The 14,589-nt window shown below is 40.1% G+C and overlaps 1 protein-coding gene across 2 annotated transcripts in view; it reads left to right on the top strand.

Annotated features, from left to right (window-relative positions):
• The window catches only part of LOC106061685 (mucin-2-like), a 200,697-nt gene that overhangs the window by 45,086 nt on the left and 141,022 nt on the right, over positions 1–14,589 (top strand). For both annotated transcript variants that reach the window (XM_056013919.1, XM_056013918.1), the window contains exon 2: positions 5,724–5,771. The gene's annotated coding sequence lies outside the window, so the exon portion shown is untranslated. The remainder of the gene's footprint in view (positions 1–5,723; positions 5,772–14,589) is intronic.

Genomic DNA, 14,589 nt, shown 5'->3' with positions numbered 1-14,589 from the left:
CTCTGCCTCACTCTTTCTCTCTGCCTCACTCTTTCTCTCTGCCTCACTCTTTCTCTCTGCTTCACTCTTTCTCTCTGCTTCACTCTTTCTCTCTGCTTCACTCTTTCTCTCTGCTTCACTCTTTCTCTCTGCCTCACTCTTTCTCTCTGCCTCACTCTTTCTCTCTGCCTCACTCTTTCTCTCTGCCTCACTCTTTCTCTCTGCCTCACTCCATAATCCCGTCCTTCTGATCCACCCTACTCCATTCTTATCGTCGCCTAATTAAGTCATTCAATAGCACACTTGGCCTCTCCTCCAGCCCTCCCCCATCACTACGCTCTCGTCAAATACTGTTATCACTCTCCAGGAACCCATGCGCCCTACCTATCCCACCACTTCGCTTCCCCCCCCCCCCCTTCACTCACTGACCGTCTCCTCCTTGTATTGTGTCATCTGATACGACCTTGCAATCATCGACTCGTTCTGATGACTCATACCAGAATTTTTGGTCAATAACAGGAATTAAAAAACATGTGACGTAACACACGAGCGGCGGCAAGGAAAACAACTCTTTATTTTTTCACCCCCCCCCCTTTTTCCCATTTCCTCTCCATCTCACTTTATCTCCCCTTTTTGTGACTCGAATACGAATACGAGAGCTCGATATTTCATGAAATCGATACCAGTTTTCACTCTTGGAGCCTTTCCTTCTCCGCGTTGAAAGAAAGGAGGAAATAAAAAATCCGATACTTCATGCAAATTTAAATCTGCAAGCTAAGCAACATTAAAACATGCCAATCAGGCAATTAGTATACTCTAATTAGGTCAGGTGCTAATATAAAAAAAAATGAATTGAAACAAGATATGGCTCAGCAACGCTTTCCCTAAGTAGACCTGGGTCATGTGGTAGCGGAGGCGTATGTTTTGTGTTTCACTGGCAAAAAGGTGAAGAGGGAATGTATGGCCAGCACAACTAGCTTTGTGTCCAACTAGAAATCACAGTCCAAGATTCGAACTCGGCGCAAACTCCTCGGTTTGTAAGACGAGCGCGTTGGTCCTTGAACAACTCTACATTGTTCAGATGTCTTAAATTGTTTGATTTTTATTGACCACGTCTTTAAGATTTTAACTTTCAATTTTACTACTTAAAAAAAAAAGACTAGATTCATAGACATAAATAAATATAGACTGGCCGATAATAGAGTTTTATGAAACGAAAATTTGTGACTTGCATTTCTGTATACTTTATTTATGTCTAGGAGTTTTGTTTAATCTCTAAGACTGAAGATCATGCAATTTTTCAATTTTTCAGAATTTGGAAATCCGACAACAATAGATATACATGTTTTCAAGTTACATGAAGTTATTTCCTTTTTCCAGTCTATATTTATCTATGTCTATGACTAGATTTCAAAAAGAGTAAACTCAGAGGCATCTTCCGAGCTGTTCTGACCCTGTTCGACATCGATCATATTAGAAAGGTAAAAGTCATCTATTTCTGTGGCCCACGGTTAACGAGGGTTTCATGTGGCCAGCACAACGACCAACCGACTTTACTTTTCCCCAACTAATGTCAGGTACCCATTAGAGTTGGCTGGACTCATAGGCGCTCAAAGATCACGAGATTAAAAATCTCAGTATTCAACAGGATTCAAACCCGGGACCCCAGGTTCGGAAGCCAACAGCTCAGCCACTGTGCCTACAACATATTCAAACATGGTACTTATTTTACCTTGATCTTGGCTTAGCTTTCTACTGATATGAAATGCTTTGGCTTGGTGTTCAAGAACATAAAATTTGTAACCAACTTTTGGCTGTAACTCAATATGTAATAATCTTTGGCATTCTTATAGTACAGAGAGGACCAAACTATCGTCCGCGGGCATGATTTGGTCCTTGACCTGTAATATCCGGCCTAACAGAGGAAGAAATCTGTTTAGTGATAAAAGAAAAAGGAGGAAAACTATGGAGTCGGAGCGTGACATGCGGATCGGAAATTATATCCACCCCCCCTCTCGGGGGCCGAAAAAAAATAGGTTAAGCATCAATGACTTTGAATTATCGATTAGTATTAACATAGAGACAGACACGGACACAAGCGAACTCACGACACAAACAATAAAATATTATCATGTTCTGTATAGTCTTCAAAGTCTTATTGTACAAACGTACTCTCGCTCTCTCTGTCTTTGTGTCTCTCTGTCTGTCATTCTCTCTGTATGTCTGTCTCTCTCTGTCTCTCTCTATCTTTCTGTCTCTCTCTCTGTGTCTCTCTTTCTGTCACTCTCTGTTTATCTCTTTCTGTCTCTCTCTGTGTCTCTCTTTCTCTCTCTCTCTCTCTCTCTTTTTCTGTCTCTCTCTTCACGTCTTTCTCTGTTCCCTGTCTTTCTTACTGTTTTACACTGTCTTTCTCTCTGTCTTTCTTTCTGTCTCTCTCTCTCTCTCTCACTGCCTCTCCCTCTCTCTCTCTCTCTCTCTAATAGAAACACGTGAGTCATATGCATTATCAGCTTTTATGGTGTCTATTGTTAGCTGCTATTCAGACACAGATGAGCTTATATCTTTGAGTGATATAAAGGTTTAGTTTGTGTACACATTACTGGAGCTAATATCCCCCCCCCTGTCTATCTATCCACATGTAACCTTCTGCTCACATGTTCCCGATAGCCTAGCGATGATTGCAGATAATCGATAACCCCCTTCCCGTTCAGGTCGTATCGATGAATGCATCTTTTATTGTGTCGGGGTTTTGTTTCGTTCGATCCACGCTTACAATTCAAAACAGGTTTGTACTTTTAGAGTGCAGAGACACACCGAAACCAATCTCTCCCAAACAACAAACACAAACACGGGGCGACAATGCTGTAGTCTATTTACATTTCATTTGCAGCTGCTTGTTCCTATCTGGTAATCCCACGGGGCAGCACTGCTGACTTTTTAAACACCTCACGCCATCTGTCTGTCCTCTGCTGTTCTCCGGGGACATTGGTTAAGGTTACTTTGGTCCATTCCGTTCTATTTGTTTTCTTAAATACTCATCTCCCATTCTGTCTAGATCTATCCCCCCCCCCCCACAGCCTTGCTGTCTGCTGTGTCTTCTAACTGGTACTTCATCTATTAGAGCGGTTCTCAACCATTTAAGCTCGGCGACCCCTCTTTACAATCCCACACTCTGCCGCGACCCCTCCCCCCCCCCCACGCTCAGACACAGCAATAGAAGAATAGACAAAACTATTCATTTTTTCGATGGTCTCTGGCGACCCCTGGCAAATCGTCGCGACTCACAGGTTGAGAACCCCTGATATATTAAGACCTTTCGGTCTTAGGCGAGTTCCTATGCCACTAGCTTTACGGAAAAAATTAAGTCGTAGAAATGGTCTAGGCAAGTGGTTCTCAACGTTTCTTGTTCCGCGACCCCCTAATATAATTTTCCACTAGGCGGCGACCCTCAACCGTAAACTTTTTTTTTGTTTACAGATAAACTTATTCTCATTATGAAATTAAAATGGGTTATTATCCAGACTGGCATTTAGTTACTTTTCTAATGCGTATTCACAAATACACATGTTTAACAGATAAGTGACAATTTTATATATATGGCGGAGTATTGAGAACAGTCTTTGATACAGTAAACTATATTGTTACAGAAATAGTGTTTCGACTGTATTTATAAACACCCCGATGGCAGTGCGAAGGTTGAGCTTGTATCTGTTCCATCAGATCAGGAATTTCAGTAGCACAACGAATGTCATCTTCTGCATCAAGTATGCTTCTGAATTAGGATTTTATAATTAATAAGCTTGAAAACCTTGGTTCGCAAAGATTTGTTCTTGGAAATGGAAAGAAGACGCAATAAAATCTCAAACAGAACTGGATGTAACATATTTTGTAAACCAAGTAAGTTTCAAATCTGCTTGTTACAGCACGTTAGAATGGAAAAAAAAAACAAAAAAAAAAACACAACTTCTAGTGATGAATAGATAAAATCCAAATTTTCAGGGGTCTTTGGCGACCCCTGGCAATTTTTCATTGGACCCCTAAAAGGGGTCGCGACCAATAGGTTGAGAACCCCTGGTCTAGGCCATTATTGCTCCTCTCGCGTTTTAGATCTATTTCAATCGTTATTGACCTATTTTACAATTATGATTTTTGTTGGAAGTTGTTCGTCTATCTCTCAGAAAAACTTTCGGTCTTTAGTTCGCCCTTGGAAGTCTATGATGACCAATTTATGTCGTCCAGAAGTCTTAAGGCTTGGCTTTGCATTTCTGTGTCTTCGCTTGTGGAGCGTATCTGATTCCGGAATGCTAGGGTACCCGTACTTTTGTGAGCAAACTGTTGTAGCTGCATCCAGTGTTGATAACCGTAATTTCTGTTCTAAAGCTTAACTTTCGCTATTTTTGTTATATTAAGTAATTTTTTTGCTTTAGTGCTTACAGTGCTATGATGATCTGTTGTTTGCACTAGCCTTCCAAGAGGCAGAATCAAAATCTCTTAATGACGCTTTGCAAGTGTTCAATTTTTTTTTTGTTGCCTTTGCCAATGCTGAGTTCTTTTAGTGAGCTGACCAAAAAGAGGCCTCATTAGGATCTGAGATACCTTTATTGTGGAGACTTGGCCTGCTCAACTAAGTCGAGACTTCATCAAGCTTGTATTTATATTTTACAGGCCCAGTTCTTTGGACGACTTCTGTATCAGGTGTATTACCCTGCGAGGTAATACCTTTTAGTAATCGTAATGACATCAGTCTGTTGCATCGTCTTTGTCGATTCCTCTCTGTCTTTTGCCCTGACCAGAATCTCTTGCAATGACAGGCCCGTTCATTCTTTCACGTTGTTTCTTCTTTTTTCTTCTTCTTTTTGCTGATACTGTTCCCTGTCTCAATCTCAATTCAATAGAGTTCAATGAAGTTACTAAACTCAGGAAGTCTGGATGGGAAAAAAAAAAACGCTTTCAATGGGGTTCTCATGTAAGACTTTGCATGAACTGATTAGCTGATCAAGAAACTGTATGCCAAATCTCAGCCCAAACTGATCAGGAAGACTCTATCTAGAAACTGTATGCCACGAAACAAAAACAGAGAGAAAGCTGTCACTGTAAGAAGAGAATCTGATGACAACTTTGAACACTTTCAGCCTTCAGTAACAGCAACTCGTGAGACGTAATAGACAACATTCAAAATGTTAACTCCCTTGCCAAGGGGAAATAACTCAACATGTGACAGCATGCACTTAAATGCATTAACACCGAAAATTGTCCTGATACACACACACATGCAGTGAGAAAGAGAAAGAGAGAGAGAGTGGGGGAGGGGGGGGGAGAGATTGAGATAGGGAGAGAGAGAGAGAGAGAGAGACCGAGAGAGTAAATTTTTTTCTCACTTCACTTCCTAAACTAAAACTTGTGTTTGTATTTTCTTCCTTGACTGTTCCGAAAGGCTTCAAATGAACTCTCGAGATTTGACCTTTGCACTTTAGGAGCAAAAGTACGTTGTAGTCGACATCCAGCATCTAAACATTTAGTACAGTTGCACCAGAAAGTGAGTCAACATCTCGACCGCCCTCCTGACTCTACCCCTCCCCATGCATCCCATTACTTCTTTCCGCTCTCCCACGCTCATCCCCCCCTCCTCCTTATTTTTTTTTGGGGGGGAGATAAAGGGGGGGGGGGGCGGTCATAGTGTACATATTGAGTATACAAAAGATATTCGTATTATAAACAGTATGTATTTTTCTGTTATGTTTCAGAATACTTTAGGACCAGTGAAACGTTTTAACAGATGTACCTACATACAGGTGAGCACTGAATTGTCGTTGTGTGTGTGTCTTTTTAAAAATAATCTCAAGTGTTTTTACCATTTTTTTTTTTTTTTGTATTTATATCAGTGTTTTTAAGTTTGGGTTGATTTCGGGAAAAACGCCTTTCGTTTTTTAATATTTTTTCCCCTACCAAACACTTGTTCCGTATTGTTTTAATATTCGTTTCCTGTTTTGTTTTTTTCCCCTGTGGCTCTAGTTCTCAACCGTGTGATTGTCAAAAGAGTTGAGCCGAAGGCTCTTAGAACTCTAGGCATGTAAGCCTGCTTGAACAAACCGTTCTGTCTGGAAGAGGTCCAAGTCAATGTGTATGTAAGACATTGCTTTTTCCGATATTTCTGGCACTCCGGGCGCATGGACTAGAATGCATGGCCGAAGGCCGAGCACACCGGGGACCCCCGCCATTTTCCTATGTTTTACAAAGCTAACTGTGCAGGACTCGCCATTAGTGTAACTGTCCATTGAGGAACGGCGCATGGATTATAGACAGGGACGTGGAAGCTCTCTTTCAACTCCGCACCGTGCAATGGGAAAGCTCACGCATTCCCTTGGACACTCCCACAGGAGTTTTGTTTTGCTATTCATTTAGCCAAATCACTTCCTCTAACGATCGTTTCCACCCGGGTGCCACGTTGAGGCAGAATAGCGTACCCGGGCTAGTCTCAATCACAATTTCTTGTAGAAGGTTGTACTGATATTTTCATAGTGCAACCCCCGAGCCACCAACCAGTCTTCGTGAACCGGGTTGGAAAGCTGACTGAAGTGACTGCGTGCTTTTTACCGGTGGTTGACTTGTAGCACCACATTGCTGGTAGACAACTAAACCGTTGTAGGCGTATTATATCTTAACTAATAAACTTGAAAAACCTGAATAACATATTTGTTAACAATACTAAATATAGCTTTATTTATAATATAAACAAAATCAACTTGTGATAAATGAAATAAAATAAATGTAATAATATTTAATAATTAACAAAATCTAACTCACTACAATAACACAACCTTTCAGTTTCACGTTCTGGAATTGTCTGTCCTAACTAAGACCAAATTACGACAATACCACCTATGTTGCATCATTCACAACCAATTGCCAACCTCTTCCCACCGTCACCATAGAAATTTACTTTCTGGTTCGTGGTTCTCTAGGCACAAAACTAATAGCTAAAGAGGTAAATGATTGAAAACCTGTTATAAAACTGGTTGACACCTAAGTGTTTTCTGAAGACTTCTTTTTGGAGTTATCTCTTTGTACATGTTCTCTTGGAAAAAAAAAGGGGGGGGGGATTCACTGTTTTATTTGAGCTCTAATGTAGCTCCTGTCAGCTAGCCCGAGCTTATACTACAGGAGTATGAAGAATTTCCAAAAGACACAAATTCAAATAGAAGCTTCTTACAACAAGATAAACTCTGTTTTAATTCTCAAACATTTGCTGGCTTCCAATATCAGTGTAGTAATAATAAACTCTGTTTTAATTCTCAAACATTTGCTGGCTTCCAATATCAGTGTAGTAATACTTTAAAAAAAAATCATATTTCAGTACAAGATGTTAAAGTATTTCTACAAAGCATACCTCAGCTCAATGTGTCTGGGGGAATTTGTTTTACACGTTTTGTCTCCCCCCTCCCATTCAAGGATCAAGTTGAAATATCGTACAGTTATCCATAGACGATGACATTACATGAATCAATCAAAAACATTAACCAATCAGTTAATCAATTAATGAAAGTTACATAATTATTTAATATGGAAAAATGGAAGATAAACATTGCAGTATTGAGATCTGATAGTGATTGTGCGGTGCTTTCCCTCATAAAAGATTTGTTTAAAAATTTGTTTTGTGCTATTTTGCTTGTTAATAATCTCTCAAAATCGCCTTTCGATCTTCCTGTATTTCTTTTTTCCATCAGCTTCCCTATCTAACGAGTGCCGCCCCTGCATTATTCGATTTAATTTCGATCCTTTCCTGAAATCCCATCATTACGTAATTCCCATAAACAAACGTCATAGCAGTGTCACTCGTGTTCTATTGGAAATAGAGGAAAGTCCTTCCGCAGGTCATGGGGTCACAGGGGACTCTTTATTGGGCAATCGAAGAAACTTTAATAGAGGGTTATTCAATGAAATTTTATTCATGGGAAAACACAATATTTTATATTGGTGGGAGAAATATTTGAACATGCTGGAATTAAATTTGACATGTTCTTTAGAATAAGGACCTTTCAAGGTTGGTCATACACAGGTCAAATGGGTGCCTTGAATGTCAAGGTTGCTGGAAAAGTTGTAAGGAGAGGGTGAAAAGGTGAAAGGGTGTGGTTCAAAGCTGCAATTATGTCCAGGATCTTCTGTCTTCTGCCATATTATAGACGAGAAGCGTTGCCGGCCGGGGCTGCCACAGATCTGCCACATCAGCTAAAATATTCGTAGTGGACACTGTTTAACGAATCGCTACCTGACCGTGTGGTATGCACTTTGGACTGTCGTTCTGGGCTGTCGTCTCCATAATCCCAGGGTTGAGCCCTAGTTAGTACTAACTATCAATTCTGAGCACAACGACCTACTAATGTCAGGTACCCATTAGAGTTGGGTGGACTCAGAGGCGCCCAAAGATCCAGAAAATAAAAATCCCAGTCTTGACCAGGATTCGAACAACCACCGGTTTGGAAGCCAAGCGTTTTACCGCTCAGCCAGCGTGCCTCCTATAACATTATATAGGATTCAATAAATAAAAAAAAATAAAGTTTTGGATGAAGGAAATTGTGTAAAATGTTGTGTTTATAAAATAAAATAACAAATTAAAACTAGCTGATACGAATCTTAAGTGTTAGAATTAGCTTGTTTAAGAGGGGGGGGGGGCTAGTTAAGTTGGTTATAGCAGAAGTCTATGTACAGACATTGCAAGAAAATGTCAAAGCTGTGTGATGATTCCAGCAATAACGATTTTCTATTCATGGCGATGAGTCATGCAATGCTCCCCCCCCTCCCCGACTCAACGCAAACACATACACAAGCCTCGTCAGGGACAGAATCCCCTCGCTCGGTATAGTCGTTGCCCACTGTCTGCCTGCTTCTAACAGTATACATACACACGCTTTTAACAGGGGCGTAAACATCTAGCTGGTCGAATAAGGATGTACTGCAAAGAAGTGTAGCTGGTGGGGGATCTGTGGAAAGAGTAAACTGAAAGGGCAACAACTTAATTCGTTTAAGGCACTTTAAGAACTTCAAAGGTGAACATAAATAAGCGAAATATAATAATACTTTAAAAAAGGTATATCTCATGGGATAACTACATACTTACAACTATAGATCTAAATAATGTACCAGATATTTCCCTTTTTTCGATATCAAACAAAATAATTAATTACCAATAATTAATTAACTAATTCTTTTTTTTAGTGATTAATGTTATGTTAAGTGCAATACATAATTGTTTGAATTTTCAACTTGGTGAAAGAATAAGTCTGGGAGAAATAAAGTGTATTATTATGTAAATGGACAATACAGCACATCTTTGAATACTGAAGGATTACTATCCCTTGTTGGTATCAAAACAAAATAAAATAATATGCAATTAACTAATTGGTTAATCTTCATATTGATTCATGCATTGTTTTTGCCAAAGAATAATTGTGCAAAGTTTCAACTTGGCCCGACTATGGGTGTGGGAGAAATAACGTGTTCAATTTTCGTTAACGAGCGGACACAGTGAGTTGATATAAGCTAGAGTAAATTCAAATACATTCCGGCTTAATACGACGCCTCTGACACTGTCTGCCTCGACGTGCTGGACTGTCGTTAGGGTGTCTCGATGGTCCCGGGTTCACACCCTGCCCGCCTTTATATCCGTCTTCCCGCCAGGGGTTCGGGCTAGGATGAGGATTATCTTCAACTCTGAAGGAGCATCCGAAAAAATGTAAAATAACTTATGGGCTCTTCTGTAGCTATGAACTAGTTTTGAATGATATCACCGTGACTGCCTGGTCTTGCTTTTTGTTTGTACTAGGAAGTAATTATCTTCAACTCTGGAAGGAACATCCGAAACATGTCAAACATTTTAAACATAGATTCAGTTCTAATCCAAAATGTTAGCTTTGCATTCTTACGTGGCATGGCTTCATGGGCCATATATAGCCCGCGGATCGTAGTTACGGTCATCACAGCTTTAAGGATATACGAAACTAAGGTCTGGCGTAAAAAATTGTGAAATCTGGACAAATGTCTTCATCAGGGTGCGGGAGTCTTGAAAGTAAACCCTGTTTCTGTTTCACAATTTGTTTTTTTTTTTGCATTGCACAGTTCTTTCCGGTTGAGTGCGAACGTATCATGTGCAAGAAAAATATCAAACGGTGGACATTATTTAGTATCGATCCAGTTTGAGCGGTTTTCTCATATTCGATACTGAGCCATTAAAAAGAATGTGTAGGTCTTAAAAAGCAAACACACAATCACACTCGCTCAAACACATAATAACTTCTAGAGTAATAGACTACTACAGGATCTAATTTTCGGATGGACCAATATAAAATAGAAAAAGAATTGCGGGGAAAGAAAAAAAAGATATATTCCGGGGTTGCAGCTTCATCAGCGAAAATAGAATCAAGGTGAAGGTCTACAGCTTTTCCAGGAAAATACTCGATACTGGTGTGTAAAGGCCGAGGAGCGATTATGACACTGTGAAGTATCCATCTTTCGTCTCTGGTTATTTCTTTTTTTGTTTTTTTTGTATTTACGGTTAACGACAATCTTACAGGTCTGTTTCTTCTCTTTTCTTTCTCTCTCTTTTTATCTCTCTCTTCACTCTCGCTTGCTTTTGTCTTCTTCCTCTTTCTTCTTCCTGTTTCTCTTTCGTTTTTTCTGCTCCCTTATTCTTACGTTCAACTCACTCTTTTATCTTTCTATTCTCTCTCACTCTCTCTCCTTTCTCTCTCTCTCTCTCTCCTTTCTCTCTCTCTCTTTCCTTTCTCTCTCTCTCTCCTTTCTTTCTCTCTCCTTTCTCTCTCTCTCTCCTTTCTCTCTTTCTCTCTCTCTCTCCTTTCTCTCTTTCTCTCTCTCTCTCCTTTCTCTCTTTCTCTCTCTCTCTCCTTTCTCTCTTTCTCTCTCTCTCTCCTTTCTCTCTTTCTCTCTCTCTCTCCTTTCTCTCTCTCTCCTTTCTTTCTCTCTCCTTTCTCTCTCTCTCTCCTTTCTCTCTTTCTCTCTCTCTCTCTCTTTCCTTTCTCTCTCTCTCTCCTTTCTTTCTCTCTCCTTTCTCTCTCTCTCCTTTCTCTCTTTCTCTCTCTCCTTTCTCTCTCTCTCTCTCTCTCTCTCTCTCCTTTCTCTCTCTCTCCTTTCTCTCTTTCTCTCTCTCTCTCTCCTTTCTCTCTCTCTCCTTTCTCTCTTTCTCTCTCTCTCCTTTCTCTCTTTCTCTCTCTCTCTCCTTTCTCTCTCTCTCTCCTTTCTCTCTTTCTCTCTCTCTCTCTCCTTTCTCTCTCTCTCTCCTTTCTCTCTTTCTCTCTCTCTCTCTCCTTTCTCTCTTTCTCTCCTTATCTCTTACTTGTTTCTTGTTTTCTTTCTCTCTCATCCTTGTTCCCTCTCATCACTATCTCTTGTTCCCTCTCTTTCTCTTCTCTCTCTTTCTCTTCTCTCTCTTTCTCTTCTCTCTATCTTTCCCACTTCTATCATTTCTGAGTCTTGCCCTCTTCTATGTTCTCTCTGTATTCCCTCTCCTATGTTCTCTCTATCATTCCCTATTCTATCTTTTCTCTATGTTCCCCCTCTCAATCTCGTATATTGTTACATGCTTGACAATGTTAATATTGTTACAAAGCAGTCGTAACGCGTGTTACTATATAGCATTCTAATTTCAAGTGTAATTTCTTTTTACTATGTAACATTTGTCTACATTTACATAATATCTCTTTGCTTCTGGGAAGTACGTTATTTTTTGCTTGTTAGCGCTTCAAGTGCAAAGTGTGCCGAACAACGCTTGCATCGTTGTTTTTGTCTTCACGATGTGGCGTTACTTAACGATTAGGAGTGTCAGGGTATCAAGTGACTCGCTCGTACATGTTTTTAAGTATTTTCTGGAATATTCTCCGATATTGGGGGCACGGAAGTGGCCTTTTAAAAAGCTGGTAGCTGCTTGATTGCGGAAATGATACTGTGAGAATGTGACAATTTAATGTCACAATAAAGGAAAAGTAGATTTTTTTTCCTTTAAACAAAGGGGGTTAGGGGGGATCGTTTGCGTTTTGTGACAAAAATTTTAATTTTGGTGTCATTTTCTCAATTAAAACCATTGGTCATAATCTCAACTTAAGCCAGGGGTCATAATCTCAAATTGAGCTAGGGGTCATAGTTTCAGTTTAAGGCAGGGGGGTCATTATCTCAATTTTAACTAGGATTTATAATCTTTTTTTAAACATCTTTTTTTTAATCCAAAGGTCTTAATTTAATCCACGGCTCAATCTCTCTATTAATACTTTATTATTATTGGTGTATTATAATTATTTGACTGTTACACCATTAGTTATAATACAACATTTGTTGTTACTAAGCTCTAACCTATATATGTATATTTTCAATTAGGTTCCAGCCAAGTATTTTTTTTTTTCTTACCTGTCACGAATGTGTGTGGTCTGCTTTTCTTTCGATTAGGGGGTTTAGCTTTCTTTTCATTCAGCAGACACAAGTGCTGGGCCTTGGTTCCAGATTTTAATAAAACGTTACTGACTGACGGAATAACTTCTGACACCATTTTTTGTCTTGGAAGTAAAGGGAAGGAGGTCAAAGAAGGGGAAAGAGGCGGGAATCGATTTAAGGCTCGAGGTGTGTGGAGACAACTCTTGAGAACGGTGATAGAAAGAGTAATGTTTATTTGTAGAGTCTTGTGTGAGTGCGCGCGTGTGTGTCACTATTTGGTGTCATTTCTACTTTGTACGGTATTTAGCATCACCTCGTTTTGTAGCTCGGGCTTAACACTAATGGCATAATCTGTCGGCACGCTAAGCACGCGCTTAGGGCACCACGGATAAGGAGGGGCACCCAAAAGTGTATTACTTTTCATTATATAATATTCAGATCGGCTCGCAAAGGTTAACAAATCCTATCAAAGTTGGGCCGGTGGGGGGGGGGGGGCAAGAGAGAGAGAGAGAGAGAGAGAGAGAGAGAGAGAGAGAGATGTGAAAGGGCAAACTAGAGGATTAGTGAACCGTGTCACTCAGTCCAAGGTAAAAGTTCACCTAAGTTGACTTCACTCGCGCGGTATAATAGGGGGGAAAAAAATGCAGTAGTGTCATAATTGTACCTGTTGATCTAAAAAAGATCAAAACTATTGCTGCATTTAGTGTGTGTGTTTGAGAGTGTGTGTGTGTGTATGTGTGTGGGCTAACGAGTGTGTGAGAGAAGGACATACAACAGTCCTATACTTCACCCTAAAGATGTCCTATAAAAGCTTGTCCAACAAAATGTTCTATCGTCGTTTACTGGAGTTTGAACTTTTCATACCAGTACAAAAAATACCCACTTTAACGTTAACCCTCTCGCTCCGCAAGCTCTTCTCTTCCTGTCCTCCCACTTTGAGATTGAACCGACTGAACAGAAAAACGTTCAAAACGCAACTTAAAATATAAATACTATAAAAACGAAGAATGTAGCCAGGTCTTGGCCTAATAAAAGAACAATTTAAACTATAGATCTATAGTGATGACCGCAGTGAAACATAGGCCTGCTGACATGTTAGTACCAGGGCCGGATTCGAGAAAGGGACCTCCATGACAGGTAAAGATATATCCGAATTTCGACGGGTCAGAAACTTTTACTTCTTTTTTTTTTGTAAAAATAAAATACCCATCAATGGCAACACTGATTCTGATTCAACCCACCAACATTATTCTAGCGTTGAGATAAATGGTATAAAATTAAAACAAGAATCTAAAAAAAAAAAAAGTAGAAATCCTGCAATACACATAGGTAAAGATGTGTAGAAAGAGACGAAGACTTTACGAGGTCTCGTGAGACATTAACGTCTCATGTTTGCTTTGCTGAGAAGTGACATCTCGAGCGACTGTGACATCTCGAGCGACTGTGACATCTCTAGCGACTGCGACGCTGACAGCATTCGATTGTCAAATAAACGAAGCCACCAAGAAGACCTTGACCCATTCACCGGAAATAATCCGAGTGAAATTCTCGCGTTTTTATAGTGACACTTCGTTTAGCAGTATGGGGGGGGGGGGGAGGGGGGACATTTTGGGATCTCTGAAGAGTGCAGTCAGTTGGGAACAGTCAGCTGGGAACACGTAGGCATGTAGAATCTTGTGGAAAGGACAGGGCATTTTTGAGTACGCATCTTAAAAAGTAAAAAAAAAAAAAAAAGAGAAAAGTTCCTCTTTCAGACCTTACCATCTTTAGAACAGAGCATGTAAAGTCATCTGATTCTGTTGCCGACGGTTAACGAGGGTGTCATGTGGCCAGCACAACGACCAACCGCCTTTACTTTTCCCTTACTAACGCCAGGTACCCATTAGAGCTGGGTGAACTCAGAGGCGCCCTTTATTTCCCGAAATTAAAAATCACAATCTTCGAATCCGAAGCCAAGCGTTTTATCACTCAGCCACCGCGCCTCCCAAGTACACTTATTACTGTGAATTCATTGAGTATTACTAGAAATGCGATGGGACCCTGCTTCATTGGAATTAGATGATGAACACATCTTTGTATTTTCACAAGTCCGGGAAATGGTCTGTAAGTAAACAGACGACGAAGTCCATCTTTACGACATCAAAACTTTAATCCTCAAGTAGAAACACATTAAAC

The sequence above is a fragment of the Biomphalaria glabrata genome, chromosome 16 (genome assembly GCF_947242115.1).
Source record: "Biomphalaria glabrata chromosome 16, xgBioGlab47.1, whole genome shotgun sequence".
Classification (NCBI taxonomy): domain Eukaryota; kingdom Metazoa; phylum Mollusca; class Gastropoda; family Planorbidae; genus Biomphalaria; species Biomphalaria glabrata.
The sequence above is the reverse complement of the archived record's forward strand: the minus strand, read 5'-3'. Positions and strand labels throughout refer to the sequence as shown.